A 25,822-nucleotide genomic window follows, 5' to 3' on the forward strand; every position below is an offset into this window, starting at 1 on the left:
AGGAAAATGGATGTACTAGAGAATATTATGCTAAGTGAGATCAGCCAGTCTCAGAAATTCAGAGTTGTATGTTTTCATTCCTATGTGGAAGGTAGAGAGAAAATAGGCAAGAAAAGGAACTTCAGGTAAAAGAGAAGAGAAACCATTAAAACAGTGGAAGGTGACTTGGGAGTGAGGTGAGGAGGGACAAAAGAGGGTCAAGGAGGGATCAGTTCAAATAATTTCTGTTCATATGTGAAGGTATCACTACCGAGCTCACGAACATGTATGAGGAGGGAAGAAGGAGGAGTGGGGATGCAGAGGAAACACATCAAGGGATGTGTGCATATATGAAGCACCACTTAGAATTTTACCATGTTGTCTAATTACAATGCACCAATAAAAGTATATTTAGAAAGGTTTCCATTTTTTATTTTTTATTTTTTTATTTTTATTTTTTATTGGTGCACTGTATTCATACATCATAGTGGAATACAAACTTTTGGAGACATACATGCACACATCACCCAGTCAGCCCCCACCCGACCCCACCCCATTCTCTCCCCATCCCTCCTTCCCATGCTTCACTTAGTGGTTGACATCTAGTATTATAGCAATTTATCCAAAATTAAAAATGGTAATCTCACATAACAGTTTCATTTGTCTGATACCAAGCTTTTGATGACTTAATGATAACATTTCAATATTTCTTTTTGCTTTCTTTCTTACCAGAGAATATTTTTTTTCTATTTTTTTAGGTGAAAGTATCATATATTTATATATTTATTTTTCAGAAAAAAATCTATCGTAATATGGAATATGGATTCTAGACACCCAAAACGATCTTGAAAAAGAACAAAGCTAGAAGATATATATTTTCTGATTTCAAACCATATAAAGCTAATTGAAACAGTGTAGTACTGTTATAAAGGCAGATATATAAACCATTGAAGTTACATACAAGCCTAAAGCTAAATTCTTCCCTATATTGTCAAGTTATTTTTGACAAGGTTTCCACGAACATTTGGTGGTGGAAATAATAATCTTTTAACTAAATATTGTTGAAAAATAATAATTACATGGAAAAGAATAAAATTGGACCCTTACCTAATCCCACATACAAATATTAACTCAAAATAGATAATAGACCTAAATATAAATCTTAAGACTATAAACTTTTAGGAGAAAATCTGGGTCATAAAACCTCACAACATTGAAATTGGCAGTGATTTCTTGGATATGATTTCAATGGCACAGGTAACAGAAGATTATACAAACTCCCTAAAAAATAAAAAAATATTGTATATCCAAAGACAATGTAAACAGAGTTAAAAGTTACTAATAGAATTGGATAAAATATTTCCAAATGCTATATCTGAAGGTATATTAATATTAAAACTAGAAATCCTAAAAAATTAACAACAATAAAGGCAAACAATACCATTTAGAGACATGTAAAAGACTAACATAAATAATGAATTTCCACAGATAACCAATCTTAGTTGTCTGCTAGATGGAAAATCTTGTTTCTCTGGTTCTGGTGTGTGTTGCCTATTTCTTCTTTATAGTTAATCTATTTGAGTATTTTCTCTAGTGCTGGTTTTGAAGACATAAATTCCTTCAGTTTCTGTTTGTCATGGAAGCTTCTTATTTCTCCATCTAATTTGATAGAAAGTTTTGCTGGGTAGAAAATTTTTGGCTGGAAGTTGTTTTCTTTCAGAGTTTGGAATATGTTACTCCAAGCCCTTCTGGCTCTCATGACTTGGTTTGGGAAGTCTGGAGTGATTCTAATTGGTTTGCCTCTGAATGTCACTTGGCCCTTTGTTTTTGTTGCCTTTAAGATTCTCTGCTTGGCTTCCACATTGGTCATTTTGACAATTATGTGGCGTGGGGATCCTCTTCTCCGATCCTGTCTAAAGGGAGTTCTATAAGTTTCCTGGATCTGTGTATCAACCTCTTGCTCTATGTTTGGAAAATTTTCTGCTATTACTTCCTTGAAGAGATTGTTGATCCCTTTGGTATCACCTTCTTTTCCCTCCCCTATTCCAATTATTCTTAGGTTAGCTCTCTTAAAATGGGCCCATATTTCTTCAATGTCAGATTCCTGCTGTCGGATATTTTTTCTAGATTAGAAACTATGCGTTCATTTTTGGAATGATCATCTTCTAAGAGCGAGATTCTGTTCTCCATGTGGTCTAATCTGTTCTTTGTACTTTGAATTGAGGCCTTTACTTAATTAATTTCATCCTTTATCTCTTTTTGGCTCTCTCTGAGTTCTTTTAGAAGCACCTCTATTATTTCTACAGTTATTTTCCTGATTTGATCTTCTGGAAATCTCTGATTTTCTGTTTTATCGGGTTCTGATGTTGTGGGGTTGTGGGCATTCATTGCTCCAGTGTTATTCCTCTTTCCCATGATTTCGGAAGTTTGTGCCTTCTCTGGGTTCTTCCCTGGGTCACTACGGCTTGACTTAAGGTGCTCTGGATCTCAAGTCTGTAGTATCTCAGACCCCACTACTCCTTTACTGGGTTGTATCACAGAGTCTCCGACCCAGGGAGTCGATAGAGGCTGCTTTAAACTATGGTGGGTGTCAAGTTGCACGTTCTCCTATGGTGTGATATCTCTGCCACCGCCACTCCCCCACTGGGTCAAGTCCCAGGGAGTACAGTACTGGGATTTCTCCTCTGTGGCCCGCAATTTGACTCAGTGTTCTTGAGTACGCAGATGTAGCTGTACTGGACTCGGTGAATTCGCTGCTGCTGCCGCCGGTGGCAATATGGCACTGCTGCTATGCCCTCGGCCGTGAGGTTGGCTTATTTCTTCTTGGTTTTGAGTTCTACTCTGAGTCCCTGTAGCGTGTGCTGGGCTCAGCCACTGGGAGCTTTAGATGCTCCCTGCGCTGAAAAATCCCGCCTGGCTGTTCCGCCGCGGCTCACCTCGGCTTGCTGTAGCCATCCGGTGAACTCGCCCCTGCCGCCGGCAGTATGGCGCTGCTGCCGCATCCTCGGGCCTGAGGCCGGTGTATCTCCTCTGTGGCTCTGAGCTCTGTTCTCAGTCTGCTTTCTCTCTGGAGCCTGGTGATTTTTTTGTTTCTCTGGTGATGGTGTTTTCTGTCTATGAAAGGCGATGATTTTGTGGTAATGGAGATTGGTTGTTAGCAGGGCTCTTAAGCCCCGCTTTTCTTGGTCGCCATCTTCCAGAAAGGTTTCCATTTTAAAGTATCTTAGTTTTATTTTCTGTGACATTTTTATGCATTCACTTGAGTGGATCATGAGGTGTCTAGATATTTTGTCAAACATTATGTGAGGGTATTTTTGAAGGAGATTAACATTTGAATGGATTGACTAAATAAAGCAGATTACCCTTTCTAATGTAAAAGGGCCTCATCCAATCAGTTGAAGGCCTGAATAAAACAGAGTCTGAGCCTCCTGCAAGTAAGAAAGAATTGCTTCTGCCTCACTACTTTTGAATCAAGACATCAGTTCTTTTTTGGACTCGGCCTTTGAAATCAAATTGAAATATTTGCTCTTTTTGGTTTTCCAGTGTGCTGGCCTTCAGATTGGAGGTATACCATCTGCTCTTTTGGGTCTCTAGTTTGCGGACTTACTTTTCACACATGCACATGCATGTGTGTGTGTGTGTGTGTGTGTGTGTGTGTGTGTATGCATGAGATCTTCTTCAGTTCACAGAAGAGGTGCACCTTATTTTTAAATCTAGACTTTACATTTAGACCCTATCTCTGTAAAATCTCCACCTCTCCCTCTGCATTGGCTTTTTAGCATATGGCTCTACATAGTAATATATAGATCTTCTCTATCTAAAAATTTTTTTAGGTCTTCCTTCCCACATCCCATGCCCAAAAGACTCCATCTCAGCAAACCCCTATTCTCTTTTTCATTGCCAAATGTCACAAAAAGTTTTAGATATCTGTGCTTTCCATGCTTCATGTGTCACTTACTACTCACCTTGCAATCGGGCTTCTGTTCCCACCAAATTAAAGTGTTTTTTTAGAGATTTTTTTCTAATCACCAATTTACAAGTATAGGCTTGGGGACACAGATCAGAGTATAGTAAACCAAATATTACATAAGAAGTGGACACAGGGATGGGCTTATTCTTTTGAGAAGACCAAACTACAAGGAGAAGAGAATGAAGGAGTGAATTCTGATGGGGGACGCTAAAGCTGATAGATAGAAGCTTGTTTTGTTCCTGTGGGAAAACTTGAGCAAGTTCACAGATTGAAGTGAGAGTCAGCAGAAAGTAAAAGCCAGTGGGAGAAAGAGGAGTTCATTGATAAAGGAGTGACTAAGAGAAGTCAAAAGGGACAGAAGCAGTTCACAGAATTTGGGAAGGGACTCTCTTAGAAGCACAGAGTGAAAAAATTAATAGACTATTTGGAATGTCTATCAATATTTCTGTGCCGATAACATCTGATCTTCCCAGCCTTGTCATCATGGAAGTGAAGGAATACTAGATTCTGTTGTGAAATGTAGAAAACTTGAATGCCAATCGCATTTCCTCACAGAGGAAATGAAGTTCTAAATCCTAACTAAAATAAGGTAAGAGTGTTACTATCCTCTTCAGCTAGATTATAGCGTTAACTAGACTTGTGTGACCTGGTCTGGAAACCAACCCCTTACTTACAGTGTTTTTATTTTTATTTTATACTTATAGTGTTGTTTTTATGGAGGAAATCTCCAGTTCCCCTAAATTTCTAGTGTGTAAATTGGGAGCTGCCTGTTAATAGCCAGAAGGTTGTCCCCCTCTTTCAGTGACATTACCATTAGAAAAAAAAACCATGGGACCTCACAAAGGGAAATTGATTTCAAAATCAATTTCCAAATCACTCAGGAAAACCAGCCTCATTGATTTGTAGGCATGTCTCAATTTAATACCAAAGAGGTATGGCTCATTTTATTTGGCTTTCTTGCTCACCACACTTGGCTCCAAATGACTCTATGTGTTATCTATTATCAACTCCATCTTCACAGTAGAAATGTTTTTGGCCTTTGGGAAAATTCCAAAGATTGGATCAAAGGCTCTGAAGACAATATCCAAAAGACTTTCCAAAGATTCTTTGACCAACAGTAGCCACTTTGGAATAAATTTCTAAACTCCAAAGGGACCGCTTGCAGGACATGGGAAAATATTTTGCTAACTCCCAATGTATTGTTTGGAATATTTTTAAAGCATAAATAGAGCCAGGGGTGGTGGCACACACCCATAATCTCAGTATTTAGGAGACTGAGAAAGGAGAATCACAAGTTGCTTTAGCAACTTAGTGAGATCCTGTTTCAAAATAAAAAATAAAAAAGAGGCCTGGGATATAGCTCAGAGGTAGAATCCTCCTGTGTTCAATTCCCAGTACCACAATAGTTAAATAAAGCATAGACTGTATTTAGAGTAAACATTAGTTTTCTTTTCATGGATTGATCCCAATTTAGCTCAGCTAAATTCTAAGTGTGGAGAGCTGGGAATTATGGCTTCTTCATAATCTCAATATACAGTCCTATTTAGCACCATGGAAAGAGTTGGTACTTAATGAAAATTTGATAATCAATGTGGATGCATGTTCCCTTGTATCTGGGGCTTATGATTTAGACATGTAAATAGGAGTATGCCTCATCTAGGCTGTTCTGAATCAAATATAGTACATGTAATAGAAAAAATTGCAAAAGATAGAAAAAACATATAGAATAGATGATAGTATACTGTCAAAATTAGTTTTTAATATAAACCAAATGGTGGAAAATAGAGAATACCTTAGAAGAATGAAAGATCAATCGCATTTTTTAGCATAAGAAAGAACCACATATTGAAATTTACAACTCAATCTGACACCTTGGGTGTAACTCACATAATACAAACGACACCACATTTCTCCCTTAATTTTCAAACCTTTCCAGACACCCCCAATTCCTATCCTGTTGGATAACTCCACATCTGACATTTAATTCATCAGCTTTTACTCCAGAGACTTTTCTCAAAATGGCTCCAGACCTCATAAACAAACTTAGTCTTATTGTCAATATCTGAACTTTGTTTCTAAATTGCCCTGAATATTTCCCAAAGAGTAACATTTCCTCAATTTATAAAAGTATACCCAGATTCTGGTTAACAAAACTAGTATCCTAATGAAAAAAATCCACATATTGATATTTTAATACCTAAGTCGCATTCTTTAAAACATGCAAATGAAATCTGGGTTGTTATTGAAGACACAAAATGAAAAATGATGATGTTGGCAAGAATAAGATTACGAATATTCATGAAGAAGTACAAGCATATATTTCCCTAAAATGTAATGCTCTTCTTCCCAGAGGAGGCCATCTGGGCTCTTTGATTGCTAGTTAAAACCAATTAGTACAAAATGGGGATACTACCTTATTGGGTTTCACCACAAGCCTTCTGATTTCATGCTTAATCTTATGGTTTCCTCTTAAATGTTTTCTGTTAATGGTACAAATTGAAAACCACAACAGTAACAACTCATGTTTAAGCTGAATACAGTCCACTGGAGCTCAAGCAAGCATTCCTCATTAATATCTATAATCATTGCCTATCCCAGCGAGACAAAGATGATAGTAACTCAAGCCTGCTCACGCACACAAACTGTTCTATTGGCCTTTGCAACGGCCAGGAGGCCAGCTGACCATTTACTTTGACTATCTACCCAACACCTGAGGTCCTGGGAGTCTCTTAAGTGAAGAGGAACTGGTATGAAAATCACTGATGTCCCTAATTTCACGTACATTTCCTCAAAGCGAGTCATGATGCCATGAGTGAGAGAGACTCACAGTGCTTTACAGATGATCACAAGAACTACACTAACTTTACCTATTTACATGTTGCAGTCACTGGTAATAATCCCCAGGTTGCTCAAAGAGCCCCTATTTTCTTAGTGTTAAGTAAGCTTTCTCCACTCAGCTGCTTGGTAGTGAAGTCTATTCTCAGATGAAATTTTCTTCTTCTTCGTTCTTTGTCTTCATCTTCTCTTCCTCTCCTCCCCTCCTGCTCCCCTCCCTTACTCCTCCTCTAGCCTCCCCTTCTTTCTTTTCCCCTCCTCCTCTCTTCTTCCTCCTCTCTGTTTCTGGGCATTGAACCCAGGGGCATTATAACTTCTAGCTGCACCCCCAGCTATCTTTACTTTCTAAAACAAGGTCTAGCTAAATTTTTGAGGGTCTTGCTAAATTGTTGAGGTTGGCCTAGAGCCTGCAATCCTCCTGTCTCAGCCTCCCAAGTACTAGGACTACAGGTATGCACCACCGCACCTAGCCAGATTTTCTGCTTAATAAGACATTTTTCCCCTAGTTATTATCCCACCAGTAACCTATCATTTCCCTTTGTATCAGATCCATAGCTACTCCTTTGGATAGTCTTCATTGTTCTGTAAACTAATTTAATCTCTTCTGGAGAAGATAAAAGGTGGTAGGTAGTACCTAATTATATAAGTTTGAATCAGATATACTCACTACCAAATTTGCTTGCAATCCTGAAAATTTAGATATGCAAATAGTATAAAGCAGAGCAGTGTTTCAAAACTCTGCCATACATACCATTCGCGATATGTGAGATGATTTGGGGTGGTACATAGAATAATAATTCTTATGTTAACAGTTATATATTTGTTTCATTTTATGGATACACACAAACAGGCACATACCTATATATAGCTAGCACCGGAAAACTGTGATTACTCAGATTCTATTGCCCAGGATAAGATTAAGGCTTCTAAAAAGGAAGGGACTAAGATTTTTTAATTAATAAATAATATATTGCAATATATGTCAAATTCACAATAATATAAGATCCATCAAAAGACCAAAGTTTTGAAAATATTTGTTTTGTTATTAGAACTCTCTCCCTTTTCATATTTATTTATTTATTTATTTATTTATTTATTTATTTATTTATTTGGTACTGGTGATAGAATCCAGGGGCATTCTACTTCCTAGCTACACCCCCAGCCCTTTTTAAATTTTTTTTTAACAGAATCTCATTGCTGAGAGTCTCACTAAGTTGATAAGGCTATCCTATAACCTGTGATCCTCAATTCTCAGCCTCTCAAACACTGAAAATACAGGCATGAACCACCATACCCAGCCTTCTGCCTTGTCTTGGTGCCTTGCTCTGCCACTCATCAGCTATGTAGTTTTGGGCAAATCTTCGTCACTGAGTCTCAGTTTTCTTATCCATGAAATGTATCTCACAAAAGTGAAAAACAAAAAGAAAACTATATCCATACTTTTCTGAAATAAATGGGTGTATCCAAATTAGGGTTGAGCCTTGCAGTTAGCCTTTAAAGCATGATTAAAAATGAGAAACTATAGTTATAAGACAAAATATACCAACATCTAACAGAGGCATTGGAGAAAGGTGATTTGGGGGAATGGGTAATAGAGGTTTTGCTCAAATACTGACATTATATGTTATTATTTCTGGGCACGGTGCTGCATACCTGTTATCCCAGTACTAGAGAGGCTGAAGACAGGAGCATCGCAGGATCAAGGCCAGAGCACGGTAACTTAGTGAGGCTGTTTCAAAACAAAAAATAAAATTAGTCTGGATATCGTTCAGTATTGTAACCATACTTGGGTTCAATCCCCAGTACTGCAAAAAAGTTGTTATTATTATCATTATCATTACTATTATTTTTATTTGGGGTATATATTGAGAAAATAGCTTGAGTTGCATAACAGATTCTCATCTGGAATGGTCTAATAATATTTGCATCCCTCTGCATTTACCATGTTTCCATGTCTGTTTCTCCATTAGCAGTGAACATCTTTAGGACAGCAACTGTTTTTTTATCTTCATGCCTCAACACCTAGCACAATGTTTGTATCTATATAATGGCTCAATCATTGGCTGTTAAAACAAAAATATCATAGGTGATTTGGGGGATTTAACTTAAAACCATTAAAGTCCTGGTAAATTTATGATGCCATATACTGTAAATTGACACACATGGTGGTGTGGATTTGAAAAATTAGAGTGAATGAGAGAGCTTCTAATTAGAATGAAAACGAGAAAATAATTTCTTAGTTTTTAAATGGTCCCATAGTACTAGAAGAATGGCAGTATTTGTGAATGAGCTTGGATAGTATGAAATGGAAAGACCCCTATGTAAAATACAAAGACTGAGATGGTGGAAATACTGCAAATGAAAATCGAGTTATTCCCCAAGAAAAGTAAACACCGAGAAATATCAGAAATCCTCAGGGATAGAAGAGAAAAATGTCATTTCTCATAAATGACAGATTCCATATCTCATTCCTATAGTTTATTTTATTTTATTTTATTTTATTTTTCAGAACTGAGGATTGAACCTTAGAGGCATTCTATCTCCGATCTACACCCTCAGCCCTATTTTTTCTTTACTTTTTTTGTGTGGGTCTGAAGATGGAACCCAGAGGCATTCGACCTCCGAGCTACTCCCCTTGCCCTATTTTTTATTCTTTATTTGAAATAGGGTCTCACTAAGTTTCAGAGAGCCTCACTAAGTAGCTGACGCTGTCCGCGAACCACGATCCTCCTGTCTCAGCCTCCCGAATGCTGGGATTACAAGCATGCGCCACCAAGCCTGGCTATTCTTTACATTTTGAAACAGGGTCTCACTAAGTTGCAGAGGGCCTCACTAAGTAGCCAGCTAAAGGTGACTGCAAACTTGTGATCCTCCTGTCTCAGCCTCCCAATAATTTACTTTATTGATAAAATTAATTGTTATAATTTCCTTAAAAAAGTCTGGCAATTGTGACATGATATCTGAAAACACTGTCTCCCTTAATTAACAACTCTCCTTATGATTTAAGCTAGTGGGTAAAAAGGGAAAATAATTATCATTAATAAATTATTTAGGGGGAAAATAATCAAAACTGATAAAACATGAAATTGCCTTACTTTGATCTTTATTATCAACAACAGAATATTTTAAGAACATCTCTGATGATTATTCTATAATAGAGCATCTAGAAAAGGCCATATTAACCACTCAATGAAGGGAACACACCAAGTGCTATATCCATTTATGCTTGTATCACTTTGACCCTCACTATAATGTGTAATTACAACACACAAATTAAAGTATATAAAATATCAATCAAGCTGGGCGTGGTGGCTTACACTTGTAATCCCAGTACTTGGGAGGCTGAGACAGGAGGATTGCACAGGTTCATAGCCAGCCTTCTCTACTTGGTGAGGCTCTCAGCAGCTTGGTGAGATCCTGTTTCCAAATAAAATATAAAATAGGTCTGGGAGTGTAGCCCGGGGTTAGAAATCTGCTGGGTTCCATCCACAGTACCACAAAAAATAAATAAATGAATAAACAAAATAAAATATCAACCAATAATTAAATAGAGTTAAAGAATGAATTATTACCTTATAATCATTACTTAAGAGAAAAATCAATTACTCCATTGATAGTCCAGCCTTTTTATATATCTAATTGATATATCTAATTGTCCTAAATTGTCCATTTAGGACAATTTGGAGGGATGAAAATATCATTGAAGACTCCAAGATGGTCTTTAATATAAGGTTTCTTAGAACTTTAGCTTATCAATTATTGAGAGGTCTAACAAGCACCAGCTAATGATTATGGCTTGCTGATATCAATACAACTTGCTTAATATAATATTGAAGAATGACTGCTAACTTCATGTAGGAAATTAATTACAAAAGACCTACAACCTGATAAATAGGAAAATAAATATTTTAGATACTACTTATTGAATTGTGATCAAATAAAAAATGCATATAAGCTGGGCATGGTGGTACATGCTTGTAATCCCAGCATTTGGAAGGCTGAGATAGGTGGATCACGGTTTGCAGACAGCCTCAGCTACATAGTGAGGCCCTTTGCAACTCACTGAGACCCTGTTTCAAAATAAAGAATAAAAAACAGGGCTAGGGTTGTAGTTCGAAGGTAGATTGCCCCTGGGTTCCATCCCCAGTTCCGCAAAAAAAAAAAAAAAAAAAAAATGCATATAGAGAAGGCTAGAGATTAGCTGTCTCTTTAGTATTTTCTTCATATATGAACACTGATATATTTATTTTGTAAAGTAATATAGGAAAAACACTTGAAACATACACCCAGGAGACAGTTCCAGTAAGGAATTCATAGTGATTTTAGGTATACATAAAAAGTCATAAAAATCCCTTAATATAGCTCTGATCTTTATGGTATGGTAGGCCACAGAGTATCCAAAAGCTAAAAACTAAAAGCCTTAAGTTGAGTTACCCTAATGACTATCCTTTTCTTGATGCAGTTGGAAGAACATCTCACTGGCCTAAGTTATCACCTCTGACATTTCAAAAAAGCAATAAAAAGAATCAAGTGGGGAGCTAGTAGGCCTGGGTTCTAATCCTTATCTCTATAGCTAACTTATTTTACCCTGTCTTTTGACCTTTTAAAACTTGTTTTTCCTATTAGTATACCAAAAACAACATCTGCTTCACAGGATGGGCTTGAAAATTAATGAGATGATGTCTGAGAAGCACTTGAATATCAGGTGTTTTGTAAATTCTAGGTACTGTTATTCAATATTAAAATTCATTACCATTCTCTGAACCACCTAACTAGCCTGCTGCATCTGTGATCTGATCTTAGCACATAGGTGTAAACAAGAAAATGTCAAACTGGATGCCATGCTCTTCTCAGTTTAATCAATCATTAGTAACTAGGAGGTTTTTCTCCCTAAATTTTTAAATTCAAAATGTTGAGCAAGTAGACTTCACTGATTACAAGTCCACAACCACCACAGGTAGTTATTTTGCAATTTGGTTGTTCTTCAGTGTGTATTCTTAGTCATTCTAAGGAGGAAGGATTGTCATTTATTATTTTGAGAAAATCTACCCATTTACCAATTTTCTACATGCAGAAGGGAAAGAAGTATTTCTGATGCCCTCAAAGAAACTCTAGCAGTAGACAAAGTACCAAGAACAAGAAAATATTGCAAAGTTGAAGCTGCAAATGTCAAGATTAACCAATAAAGACCACATAAATAATTGTCCTGGTGGTCTTGATCTGTACTTGACAGTTTCCTGAAGGAAGGAATGGGTGTGTGTGTTTGTGTTTGTGTGTGTGTGTGTGTGTGTGTGTGTGTGTGTGTGTGTTACTAAGGATTGAACTCAGAGGTTTTATACCTCCAAATCACATTCCCAGTCCTATTTTATTTTTATTTCAAAACAGTCTTGCTTGGGCAGGCGTGGTGGCGCACATTTGTAATCTCAGCATTCGGAAGGCAAAGACTGGAGGATTGAGGTTTGCGGACCACCTCAGCTAATTAATGAGGCCATTTGAAATTCATTGAGACCCTGTTTCAAAAAATATAAAGACTAAAAAATAGAACTGGGGGTGTAGCTCAGAGGTAGAATGCCCCTGAGTTCTATCCCCAGCACACACACAAGTCTTGCTAAATTGCTGAGGTTTGCCTAAAACCTGCAATCCTCCTATCTCAGCCTCCCAAGTACTGGGATTACACATATGTGCCTGGCTAGGATTTTTTTTGTTTTAATAAACTAATAGCTTAAGCCCTGAAATAACAACAAAAAAGTAAGTGACTTTTAAGCATATGACTTCCATATATAATTACATTTGATACATGTTGAAACGTTTCTATGAAATAAATGTTACTAGCCTAGTTTTCAAATAGACAAATGGAAGCTCAAGAGCTAGTGACAGATCTAATATTAATTCAAATTATTTGACTACAAATTTGATCTCTTTTTCATTATACTGTGATAACTGAATATCTTATAAGGTCCAAAATAATCTCTTACAGTGAATCTGTAGCTCTTTTAGTGAACTAGAGTTCTATTCAAATGACTTCTTCTTATTCTGTGTTTGGTTACTGTCTTCAGAGCTAGCACTGTAGGATCTACAGGAATATAGCTTTCAAAACTGCTTCCGGTTGCCATGCCAAAATAGCCTTCCATTGACTTGATCACACTGCTTTCTTTGTGATTCTCCCTCTTCTCTCTGGATTTCTTTTTCTCTCTCTTTTCACAAATCCTTTTGATTGTTTTCTTCTAGTTCTCTGTCCCTAGCAAAGTTTCCACTTGAAGTGTAGCTATTTCCTATAAGAAATTCCAGGATATGAAGAGTCATACCACCACCAAGTACCATATGCTGTAGTTCCAGCAAAAAGACCTTAAAAAGCAAAGTATTTTCTGCTCTAGCAGTGTCCCTCTTGCTTGTGGAGCCCAACTCCTCCACATATTGTTCTTTCTCTTTTTTTCACTTTAGCCCTTTAAAACACTTATCTTTGCTTTGTCAATAGAGTCTTGTTCCCTCCCGATTTGGGGGAAGAGTGTAAAGCAAGAACCCCTGGTGGAAAAAAGGCAAAATATAGCCAAGTAACTAAACTAGGGGAAAGTTGAAGGGGAAAGACTTTAAGAAAACATTCTTAGTATGGATGGTTAAGTAGCAACAAGTTATAAATGTAGGACACAGGTGGCCAGCATGTGTTTTGAGCAAAAGCAACATTATCCAGCAGACAGCAGAATTCTATTAGAATATTGCCATTTGCTGTGTAGGCTCAGAGAGCTGGAGGAGAGGTTTTCCTGCAGGCATTGTTTCTATTATCAGGCTGCATTACACAGAGAGAAGCCTGACTGAAAAGCCTGTCTAAAAATCCTACTTGGTCTGTAACAACATTGTACTCTACTTCTACCACCACACCAATGAATCCCTACAGCCTGCAACCATAACCGAGTCTAGGGAACAAAAAGACTGCCTGGCACAGTGCCTCCTGGCAAACATAACTCACCTCCTCCATTATCTAAAATATGGCCTTTAAACTGACAAGGGAGCTCCACTGTGGATATCTGCTGCTGTACTATTCTAGCAAGTTTAGAATTTCTGAGTGACTCCATTTTGGCCATGTCAGGAACTAAAGGAGGATTGCCACACTCTTCATCATTTTGTTCTGATATTTTCTTAAGAGGTACAGCTGAAAAATCAACAGCGATGACTCTGGCAGAGAGAAGTGCAATGTTTTCGCTACTGACAAATCTCCAAATGAAGATTTCTATTATTGATCATTATGGTAAAACCATACCTGCTCATCTGCCTCTAGACTCATATGACCCAGGCTCTGTCACTTAAGTTATCAGATTAAATCAGAAGCTTAATTCAGCTTCTAACCAACTAGTGGAAACAAATTCTTCTAGTAAAAATGTGTGCTTTGCAGGCACATAGTCATTCATTCATTCATTCATTATTCATCCAACAATTACTTATGAAATGCATACCATCTGTTAGTATGCAGTTCTAGGTGCAAACAGAGCAGCATCTGGAATTTGAACATTTGTCTTCATCTAAGTCTGAGTAGACACAGCCAGGGCAAGGCCAGAGATGTTATACTATTATTAAATCAACAAGCTTAACACATTACATCAAGCATGAAATGACAAAAGAGCCAATCACAGACCAGCAAGTATTGGCGGATCTCCCTGAATGATCCATTTTGGTGTATTCTTAGTTGTCTTCATGATTCCTTGATAATAACTATTTGGTTATGGGTGTTGAGGTTTGCTGGTGACAATTTGGAGAATGCTTCTGACCATATAATTCTTATACTAAGCTGGGGAAGGTGTCCTGGTGAAAGATGATGGACTGGAAACACGTATTTGCTTATTTTTTTCCCCCATAGTCTCACTGAAATGATAGAAAACACATTTTCAAAAACTAGTTAAACCATAACAGGGATAGAAGACAAGAAATGAATTAAGCAAAAGTCCAGAGATTTTGAGGAAATCCTTAAAGATAAAAAGCAGATAGGATCTGATTAATGGAAGAAATAGTGGAAGGAAAACTGCAAACTAAAGCAAGGGTAGTAAGAGTACTTCCTTCCAAGAGAACGCCAAAGGAGTGCTAAGCATAGACTTAGGAAATATAAGGGTAGAAGTTGGTCATGGCAGTTTTCAGTGTGAAGAACTACATTCCCAAATACTAAGCCAACATTGTTGCTCTTTCTACCCATGGCACTTCCTCTCACTCAGAGAGGGAGCCTTTCAAGTACTATTTCAAGTACTGTTCAAGTTTGGCAGTTTAGGTTTGCTATCAGGAATTAATTTGAAAACTGTGTCTGCATTCTATGGACAGCAAACTACATGCCTGCAAGAGAGAGGCTCTGAGGGCTTAGGGGACAGAGTGTTCATCAGATTTGGATTAAAACACACCAAGTGTTGTGTGCATGTATATTTTTGGTTACTTTGAACCTCACTATGATATATAATTACAATGCACAAAGTATAAAAAAGAAAAGAGTTTAAGGTAACATTAGACACCACCCATAACAGTTTTCTATGAACCAATGATACTCCTGTTTGTCAATCAGAATCACCTGGAAAACAGTCCAAGCAAAAACCTCTAAAGCACTCTTCCTAAGTATTCATGAGCAAAGGAATCATCTGGAGACCCTGTTAAAATGCATACTTTGCCAGGAAAAGTGGTCCATGCCTATAATCCCAGTACTTGGGAGTCTGATTCAGGAGGATCCTAGGTTTGAAGCCAACCTCAGTAACTTAGTGAAGCCAGTAACTTGGTGAGGCCAGCAACTTAGTGAGGCCCTATTTCAAAATTTAAAATTTTCAAAAAGGGCTGGGAGTGTAGCTCAGAGGTAGGATGCCCCTGAGTTCAATTGCCACTACCAAAAAAAAAAAAAAAAGGAAAAAAAGAACCATGCTCAGCCAGTCTAAGGTGCAGCCTGAGATTCTACACTTGGTATTTAAAAGGCTCAGGCTCAGTAGTTGCAAGGCTACTGATAGAAGAAGCATACATACCTTAAATAACAAGAGTTGAAAAGAAACACACAAAAAATTATGTTCTCAAACCAATATATAAATATTAACTAGCTCGATCATTTGTAGAGTTATACAAATTGGGATGTTAGAGGATCTTGAAGGGTGAAGATAATTAAAAGGCTGCAAATTTCAGTAACATTCATAACTCACATTTCAGATAAATGGTCATTTATTGTTGAAATCAATAAAGAAGAAGAATGGGAACAAACCTACCTTTTGATCCAGCAATACCACTCCTGGGTATCTACCCAAAAGAAAGGAAACAAAACTACCAAACGAATGCATGCGTATTTATGTTCATAGCTGCACAATTCACCATTGCCAAACCATGAAGCCAGCCAAGATGTCCATCAACAGATGAATGGATTACTAAACTGTGGGATATGTATACAATGGAATTTTACTCAGCCATAAAGAAAATACAATTACTTCATTTACAGGGAAATGGATGGAACTGGAACTGGAGGACATTATGCTAAGTGAGATTAGTCAGTCATAAAGAGTAAGAAATTGGAGGTTCTCCCTAATATGCAAAAGCTAGGGAGAAATGAGTCATAGGAGGAACTCTAGAGGAAGAAGGAGATTCTATAGATAAGCAAATAAGGCGACCTGAGGAGATGTGAGGGGGGAAGAGGGAAATTCTCTAATGTACATGATGTACTTTAACAAACATACCAAAGTCAATCACCAAGCCAAACATGGGAAGGAGGGAGGGGGAGGAAATGGGGCAGGAATTGGGAAAGTGTTAATTGGGTGATGTGTGTATATATGTCTCCACCATCTTGTATCCTACTGAGATGTATGACTACAATGCACCAATAAAGAAATTTTAAAAAGAAAAACTAATATATAATAGTGTAAAAGACAATAAAAATAAGTACAGGATACAGAAAAATAAAAAAAAAACTAAATAATATAGCATATAGGAGAAATAGAATAGAAATAAGAATTCATAATTACAACAATGATCATGTTTCTTATTTTATTTTGTGTACTGGGGATGGAATCTGGAGTCATTCTGCCTCCTCCATTCTTTTGTTTGGAAACAGAGTCTCACTAGGTTGCTAAGGGTCTCACTAAGTTGCTGAAGCTGACTTTGAACCTCTGATCCTATTTCAGCCTCCTGAGTACTGAATTCACAGGTGTGTGCCACCACACTCAGCCATCTTTCAAATAACAAAACAATATTTTCTGAGTGCATATGTGCTAAATACCATTCTAAAAATTTTATACATGTTAATATACAATATCAAAGTGCTATGAGTTAAGTATCACCATTTTTATTTATAAGAAAATTGAAACCTAGAGAGACTGAGGAATTGTATAAGGTCACAACACCAAGAAGTAGCAGTCAGGATTCAAACTTAGGCAATCTACTTTAGAATCTGATTTTAAAGTGTAAACTTCCCTGAATAGAAAGGAGTCATTACATGTTGTTTAAAACACCAAGAAAGTTAGAAGAATTATCTAATGGTAAATTTGAAACCATCTAGTTGGGTGTTATGGCACACACTTGCCATCCCAGTACTTGGGAAGCTACAACAGGAAAATCACAGGTTTATGGCCAACCTCAGCTACTTAGTGAGGTCCTCCACAACATAGTAAGACCCTGTTTCCAAATAAAGAATAAAAAATAGGGCTGGAGGTGTAGCTTGTAGGTAGAATGCCTTTGGTTTCAGTCATCAGTACCACACACACAAAAAAGAAACTATTGGAATAATAGAAACCAATGACTAGTTTAAGTGGTGTCTCTCTCTCAAAGGAAGTGTAAGTAGTAACTCTATCTCTCAGAGACCCAAGAGCATCTGGGCTGGAGTGGATGGTGTTAAATTTGCTTTTTATATTAGAGACTTCTGAGTAGCTTGGAAGATGTTTTGTCATATAAAAAAAGGATTTAGTTTTTTAAAACTAATACTTTTTAAAATTTAATACAAAAACAAAAGAAATATAACAAAATATTAAGAGTTAGTTGTGTTCTTTGGGTGGATTAAGTTTAAGTCAGGAAATTATAAAAGTATTTTTCAACCATATTTTCAACAATATTTTTCAAAATATGAAAGTATGTTTTCAAAGTTTCCTGGAGTTACTTTTATCTTTTTTTAAAAGTTTTTTTTATTGGTGCACTGTATTCATACATCATAGTGGGATACAAACTTTTGGAGACATACATGCACACATCGCCCAGTCAGCCCCCACCCGATCCCCACCCAATTATCTCCCCATCCCTCCCTCCCATGCTTGGCTTAGTGGTTGACATCTAGTATTATAGCAATTTATCCAAAATTAAAATGATAATCTCACATAAAAGTTTCATTTGACTGATACCAAGCTTTTGATGACTTAAAGATAACATTTCAATATTTCTTTTTACTTTCTTTCTTACCAGAGAATATTTTTTTTCTATTTTTTAGGTGAAACTATCATATATTTATATATTTATTTTTCAGAAAAAAAAATCTATCCTAATATGGAATATGGACTCTAGATACCCAAAATGATCTTGAAAAAGAACAAAGCCGTGGGGCTGGAGTATTTTTTTCTTGGTTTTGAGTTCCACTCTGAGTCCCTGCAGCATGTGCTGAGCTCAGCCACTGGGAGCATCTGTGCCGAGAAATCCCGCCTGGCTGTTCCGCAGCGGCTCACCTTGGCTTTCTGTAGCCGTCCGGTGAACTCGTCACTGCCACTGGCAGTAAAGCGCTGCTGCCGCGTCCTCGAGCGTGAGGCCGGTGTATCTCCTCTGTGGCTCTGCGCTCTGTTCTCAGTCCACTTTCTCTCTGGAGCCTGGTGATTTTTTTGTTTCTCTGGTGATGGTGTTTTCTGGCTATGAAAGGCGCTGATTTTGTGGTAATGGAGATTGGTTGTTAGCGGGGCCCTTAAGCCCCGCTTTTCTCGGTCGCCATCTTCCCAGAAGTCCCTACTTTTATCTTAACAGTAAAAAAAATTTAAAATCTCAATGAATAGGCTACATTGTCAAAAAACAGTTTTGTCTGTTAATCCATGCATTAAAAGTAAGTTCTAGCAGCTTGATGTCTTGAGATCAACCGAGAAGCAGGAGGAGCCATTATGGGAGCCTGAGCTGTCAATTAAGCCCGATCAAGATGACTACTTCTTAAAAGCTCCCAGACTTTGTAGCAGAATCCATAGGAGGAAAGTCAGTCGGGAACCTGGTCGGGAGTAGAAAAGTCCTGAACAAAAATCTAGAGGAAAGGAGCTTTGACAAGGCCTACGTGGTCCTTGGCCAGTTTCTGGTGCAAAAGTAAGATGAAGACTTCTTCCAGGAATGACAAGAGGACACAGGTGGCACCAACACTAAACAGTTCCAGGACTGCTTTGAGTAGCTTCAAGAGTGGTGTGATACCTTTTTGTGATGTTCTCTGGAGAGCCCTTAATATCCACTCCAGCATGGAGTCTCCAGACTTTGCAGCTCCTCCCAGTCCTCTAGAAAGGAAGAGATTGCTATTTTTGTACTCACCTCTGATGTATACCACCGTCTTGGGGGAGTTTTCTCCCCTTACCATTTCAACCTTTTTGGAATCCTAATTCTTGCATGTGACTCCTTCCTCCTTTCCCTGCCAGTTCCATGGCAAGGATTACCGGCTTTTGTGATTGGATTCCTGGTCCCTTGCCTCAACTTCACCTCTGGTCTCTTTGATGCCATATTTGGTACTTTTTCTTATCATAACAGTCACTTTCTTTATAAAGTTTTTTTTAATCAATGAAGTCAGTGGCTTTCATGGAAAAAAAACTGACATAGCAGAGGATGGAGGTGGTTCTGGGACATCTTGGACATTTTGACAATGTGGCTAACTCAGTGGAAAAAAAAGTCTTGCCTTAGAATGACTCTCCAAAATCAATATGGATTCTTATCTCTCTTCTTGATTCCTTTACTTCTCCATTCTCTACCACCCTCTGTGGAAAAGTAGGTGCCTTGTCACAGCCTGCACTCTTTTACAGTCTTTTAAACACTAAAATCAATTCCAGAACATCCGAGAGAGCTTCTGTCTGAGACTTTCATGCAAACAGATCCTAGATATGCTACGTTTAGCGTGTCCAAGATAGCAAGAAAAGTCGCTTCTTGAAAAACGCTGCAATTCCCCTGTGCAAGGCATTCTTTATGGACTGATAACTCAGCTTGACAGCTTTGAAGGGCTTAAATTCCTTAGGTAGTTCTCTCTTGGATACCCTCTGTTGGTCCAGTTCAAGATCCAGGCTAATCTGAGATCCCATGCAGTTAATTGTGCAATTTGATCAGTCTGAAGAGGTGTATCTGGAAGATCTTTTCAGCGCCAGTCTTTCAAATGGAAGTGGCTCAATATAACACAGAATTTGCAGGGGCAGAGAGTTCAGGATCCTCATACTTAATGGGTATGGAATTAGAAAATTCATAAGAGTTAATACTCTTATACAACACTAAGTGTTGTATATTTAGTGATATGAGACAGAGAATATCTTCTCTTGGTTTTAAAATGCCTGACAGAGATTTAGGAATACTACAAATAGTAAAGATGTAGCTGTGAAGATACTTACGGTTGTTGTTTTTTTTTTATTTCTATTTTTTTTTTATTTCTATTGCCTTCACAATTTGTACAGACTTCTTATATAGAGATAATATTCCTCTCAGGTTGTGAGCAGGTTGGTACAAGCTGATTTGGGGGACTGGAAGAGGGTGAAAGATATAGCTAATGTTCACCCCATCATGCTAGTACATATGTGGAAGCCAATAATTTCTTAACAATTTGGGAAGTGTCCAGGTGCTAGTAAACTTCAAACAATGAACGTTTTTACTCAGAATAAAATGGTGTGACTTAGAAATTCTTGAGTTTTTGTGGAAGAAAAACACAATAAATTTTGAGTTGCCCCAGAGAGGACTCCCTTACATCTACTCTTGCTGCAGGTGAATGGCAAGGGATAGGGAGGTTGCCAGTTGCCTAAGAAAGTAATGTTGGAACAATGGAAGTTTTCTTTTTTTTTTTTTTTTTGCAGTACTGGGGATAGAACCTCTAGGGGAATTCTTCAACCTACACATACCCCAGCCCTATTTTTTATTCTTTATTTTGAAACAGGGTCTCACTGAGTTGCAAAAGGCTTCAATAAGTAGTAGCTGAGGTTGTCCTCAAACCATTATCCTCCTGTCTAAATAGATAAGAGATCAATGATTTGCACAGCCAACTGACTTTAGGGAAGGAACTCATAACATCTCCTTGTGAATTCTCAGAGTGATATAATAGGGAATCATCTTGAGAAAAATCCTATTGTGAAAGTCCAAATGCTCTGTAGGTCAGAAACCCCTGCATTTTCTCATCTGTGGGAACCAGTGTCCAAATGACTACATTGTCTCAGAAAGTGGACACTTCAGACAGTCTTGGCTGTGGAGAGTGACTCTAGCACAAACCTGCTGAGATCTTATTTCATGCCCTAGGAAATGTGGAAGTTTTTATTTTTTGCAGTCCTGGGGATAGAACCTCCAGGGGAATTATTCAACCTATGCCCCCAGCCCTATATTTTGAAACAGGGTTTCACTTAGTTGCAAAAGGCCTCAATAAGTAGTAGCTGAGGCTGTCCTTGAACTGTCATCCTTCTGTCTCAGCCTCCCAAATGCTGGGATTATAAGAACATTCCATACACCCAGCTGGAAGTTTAGTGTGTGTGTGTGTGTGTGTGTGTGCGTGTGTTTGATTTAATTAATCAAGATTTGAAATACTAATTATCAAGACTTGAAATACTAACCTCAGGTATTCGTGGAATATGTTATCAGACCTGTAATCATCACATAGAGAGTCTTTAAGAAACATTGCAAAATACCAAGGAAGATGGCAATGTGAATCTATGACAGGTAGTTAATTCAGAAAAGACATTACTGAGAATGTTCTTATGAGTATTTGCAGTAGTATCATTTCTGGATTGTTGACACACTTGGGCACAGTCATTTAACTGAGACTCTCCTGCTGGCAAGAATAGCAATCAGTCTTTTGACTCCTAGAGCTGGCTACGAGAGTAGGGGTCTGGGATAAGCACCTCATTCTCAGTACACAAACAGTTTCTGTACACTCTCACAAGGCATGAATTTATTTCTGTTTTGGGAACTTACTGAAATGCTTAATTTCTTCTCTTCTAACACTTAGGATAAAAGGCACAGTGAATTGGTGCAGCTGCTAGAACTACATTGAGTAATACTGAATCCTTCTTGAAAATTCTCAGGTCCTCAGAAAATATATTGAGAAAAATGTTTAACAACATACTCTAGTTTAAATGTTTTAATTTTATAAATGTCTCCAAATGATTGCTTGTGGGCATAGACCAAGTCCTTCTCAGTAGGTCTTTGTGCCACTCCAACACTTCCTTGACAAAATATATGAAAATGACAGTTTTCAAGCATTTGATAGTAGACTTGCAAGTCTGATATACTCAAGCAGAAAGAATCACACCGTTTGAGGTTCACATATTCCCTAGCTTTCTGTCTGTGGGCAATTTGCAAACTCCAGTGTAGAAAAGTGGAACTCCAGTAGAAAGCAGCAGTCTTCTGGGGTAAAGGAAAGGGACGTGAGGATTAAGAGTTTCTGCCTTTACTGAAATTTGTGGGGCAGTTATTGGAAATGAGGGAGATACAGAAATCTATATGAGTGCCCTCCTGCCCAGTTCCTTGGGCAAATTTTCAGATCTTCATTTTCACTGCAGCTCTCTGTAGTAGAACTTACCTAGTAGAGATCATCAGACTGATAGTCAATCAGAGATTTCAAAACTTACATAATGCTAAGTATATAGTAGAGTTGTAATCCATCCGGAAGGAAGAAACCTTGGTAAACATGTAAATTACTCACTTGAAAACTGAGAAATAACACATTAGGAATAAAAACTGCAAACTAAGAGTAAGGGCAATACCCTAAGACTGGAGGAAATTAAAAAAAAAACATACTTCTACTGCACACAAGATCAAAAGACAGGCCTTGACCAGATCCAATAGATACTCCAGCAATTTAACTTCTTCTCAGAACAAAATGTAGACTTTGAAAGAAGATAACTCAATCCAAAGTCTTTACGATATATCATCTTCAATGTCCGGTGTACAATAAAATACTACAGACAGTGAAGAACTAGAAAATGTGAACCATAATACTCGGATTTATTAGGAGACCAGAAATTATTAAGCCATTGGAAATAACAATAAAAAAAGTTTAAAATGGTTATGTGTGGCCCTGGGAGTATGCTGGAATTCAATAGCAGAGTGATAAAGACCTGGTAAAAACCCAGAGATTTTGAATAATAGAATAGCAAGAGAAACAGATCACCCAAGCAACTATGGAGCAGCAACACAACAAAATGTAATATCCTCTGAGTGGAGGTAAAGGGGAAAGTGTGAGGGTTTCATAAAACTCCATTACTGCAGAATCCAGCACCTTTAGAAAATAAGAACTGCAGGCCCATTCTCATAACGGGAGCAACCAGTATCTAACTTGCTTTCAAGAAACAGATCCAATAACAACAGTACATGTGGAAATCCCCATCACCGTGTAGGGGCATTCACTTCCATATTAAAAGTAATCACAGAAGGTACACCTTCCATACTCTGTAGTCTACATCACACCTCTGAATTACCGGACTGCTTCATTCTTGGGAGACCTACAGAAAGAGTGTATTCTGCAGACTCCAATACAGTACATACTGTGTCCAAACTCACTAGTTGCAGCCGAAAAAAGCTGCAGGCAGATTGCACTATGGAGACCAGTTGGAAATAAACTCAACATTATACAACAAACTGATGCCCCAAGACACATAATTAAGACAAAGCTGCTTACAAAGAAGGTTATCACATAAAAGTAGAAGAGATCCCATCCTAATAGATGAACAAATCTCAGCCTATAAACACAAGAAATATTAGAAAAAATATATTATTATACTTTTGAAAGTTCGTAACTCTCTAGTAATATACCAAAGATATCAAGGTTGATGAAATGCTGGATGAACAATTCAAAAAGTTGATTTTTCAAACCTCAATTAAATTCCAGAGAATATAGATAAATAGTTGAGTGAATTGAGGAAGACAATGCATAATGTGAATGGTAAATTCAGTAAAGAGATACTTTAAAAAAACAAAAATAAATATTGGAAAGGAAAAGTTCAATGAACAGAAAAGTGATTCCATCAATAATAGCCACAAAAATAAAATACCTAGGAAAAAATCTAAGGGTTTAAACAACTTTTACAATAAAAATGACAAAACACACAAGAAATTGAAGGTTACAAAGACTTCCCATGATCATGGACTGGGAGAATTAATATTGTTAAAATGGCCATGCTACCATTGATCTATGGGTTCAGTGCAATCCCCACCAAAATGTCAATGAGGAACTTAATAAGATTCCGAGCATCTTAGCAAGACTCTGTTTCAAAACAAAAAAAATTAAAAGGGCTGGGAGTATAGCTCAGAGGTAGAACTCTCTGGGTTCAATTCCTAGTATCACAAAAATAAAAAAAATAAAATTGAACACCAATAGCATTCTTCACAGAACTTGAAAAAACAACCCTAAAATTAATATGGAAGCATGAAAGACCCCAAATATTCATAGCAATTCTAAACAAAAGGTAAATGCCAGACATCACCATATCTGACTTTCAAACATCTTGCAGAGCCACATTAACAAAAATCAAAATATTGCCATAAAACAGATCCATAGACACCATGGAACATTGATAGAAGACTGAGAAGTAAATATATGTATATTCATCCAATTGATTTTTTTTACAAAAGTGCCAAAAACATACATTAGAGAAAAAAACAGCCTCTTCAACAAATCGTGCTGGTAAAACTGGATATCCACATGAAGAAAATTAAAAGTAGACCCCTATCTCTTATCCTGTACAAATATCAACTCAAAACAGATGAAAAACCTTCATATAAGACCTAAAACTCTGGAAATACCAGAGGAAAAATTAGAAAAATATTTTAAGATATTGGCAGAGGTGAAAATATTCTGGAGAGAAATCCCAAAAGCACAGGAAACAAAGGCAAGAATTGACAAATGTGACACCATTAAACTAAAAAGCTGCACAGCAAAGGAAGCAATCAACAAAGTGAATAGATGACTTACAAAATGGGAGAAAATCTTTGCCAGCTATTATCTGAAAAAAGATTAATATCCAGAATGTATAAGGAATTCAAAAACAGCAAAGAAATAGGTAATCCAGTAAAAAATGGGTGAGTTATTGGAATATATTCCTATCAAAAGAATAAATGGCCAATAATTATACGAAAAAATGCTCAACATCTTAGCTGGGCATGGTGGCACACACTTGTAATCCCAGTGCTGGGACGGCTGAGACAGGAGGATCACACTGGTTTGAAACCAGCCTAAGCTACTGAGTGAGGCTCTCAGACACTTAGTGAGACCCTGTTTCCAAATAAAGTATAAAATAGGGCTGAGAGTATAGCCCGGAGGTAGAAAAGCCCCTGGGTTCCACCTCCAGTACCAAAAAAAAAAAAAAAGTAAAAATGCTCAATATCTTTAGCCATCAGGGAAATGCAAATCAAATGTACAGTTAGATTCCATCTCACTCCAATTAGAATAGTTATTAAAATGTAGCAACTTCTGGTAAGGCTGTTGGGATGAAAGAACACTTTTACATTGTAGGTGGAAATGTAAATTAGTATAGCCACTATGGAAAATAGTATGGAAGTTTCTCAAAAAACAAAAAATAGAACTACTAGCCTATCCCACTCCTTGGAATATATGTGAAGGAAATGAAGTCAATATATAAAAGACATATCTACCCCCCATATTTATTGTGGCACTATTCACAATAGCCAAGATGTGAAAGCAACCTAGGTATCTGTTGACAGATGAAATAGTAAAGAAAATACAGTATATATACAACAGAGTATTATTGGGCCATGAAGAAAAATTAAATGCTGTAATTTTTAGGAAAAGGAATAGAATTGGAAATTATCATATTAATTAAAATAATCCAGACACAGGAAGGAATGTTTTCTCTCATACTAAAAAATGACCTGAAAGTAGAAATGGGATATTAAAGAGAGAGG

This window comes from Muscardinus avellanarius (assembly GCF_963383645.1).
Source record: "Muscardinus avellanarius genome assembly, chromosome: X".
Taxonomy (NCBI): domain Eukaryota; kingdom Metazoa; phylum Chordata; class Mammalia; order Rodentia; family Gliridae; genus Muscardinus; species Muscardinus avellanarius.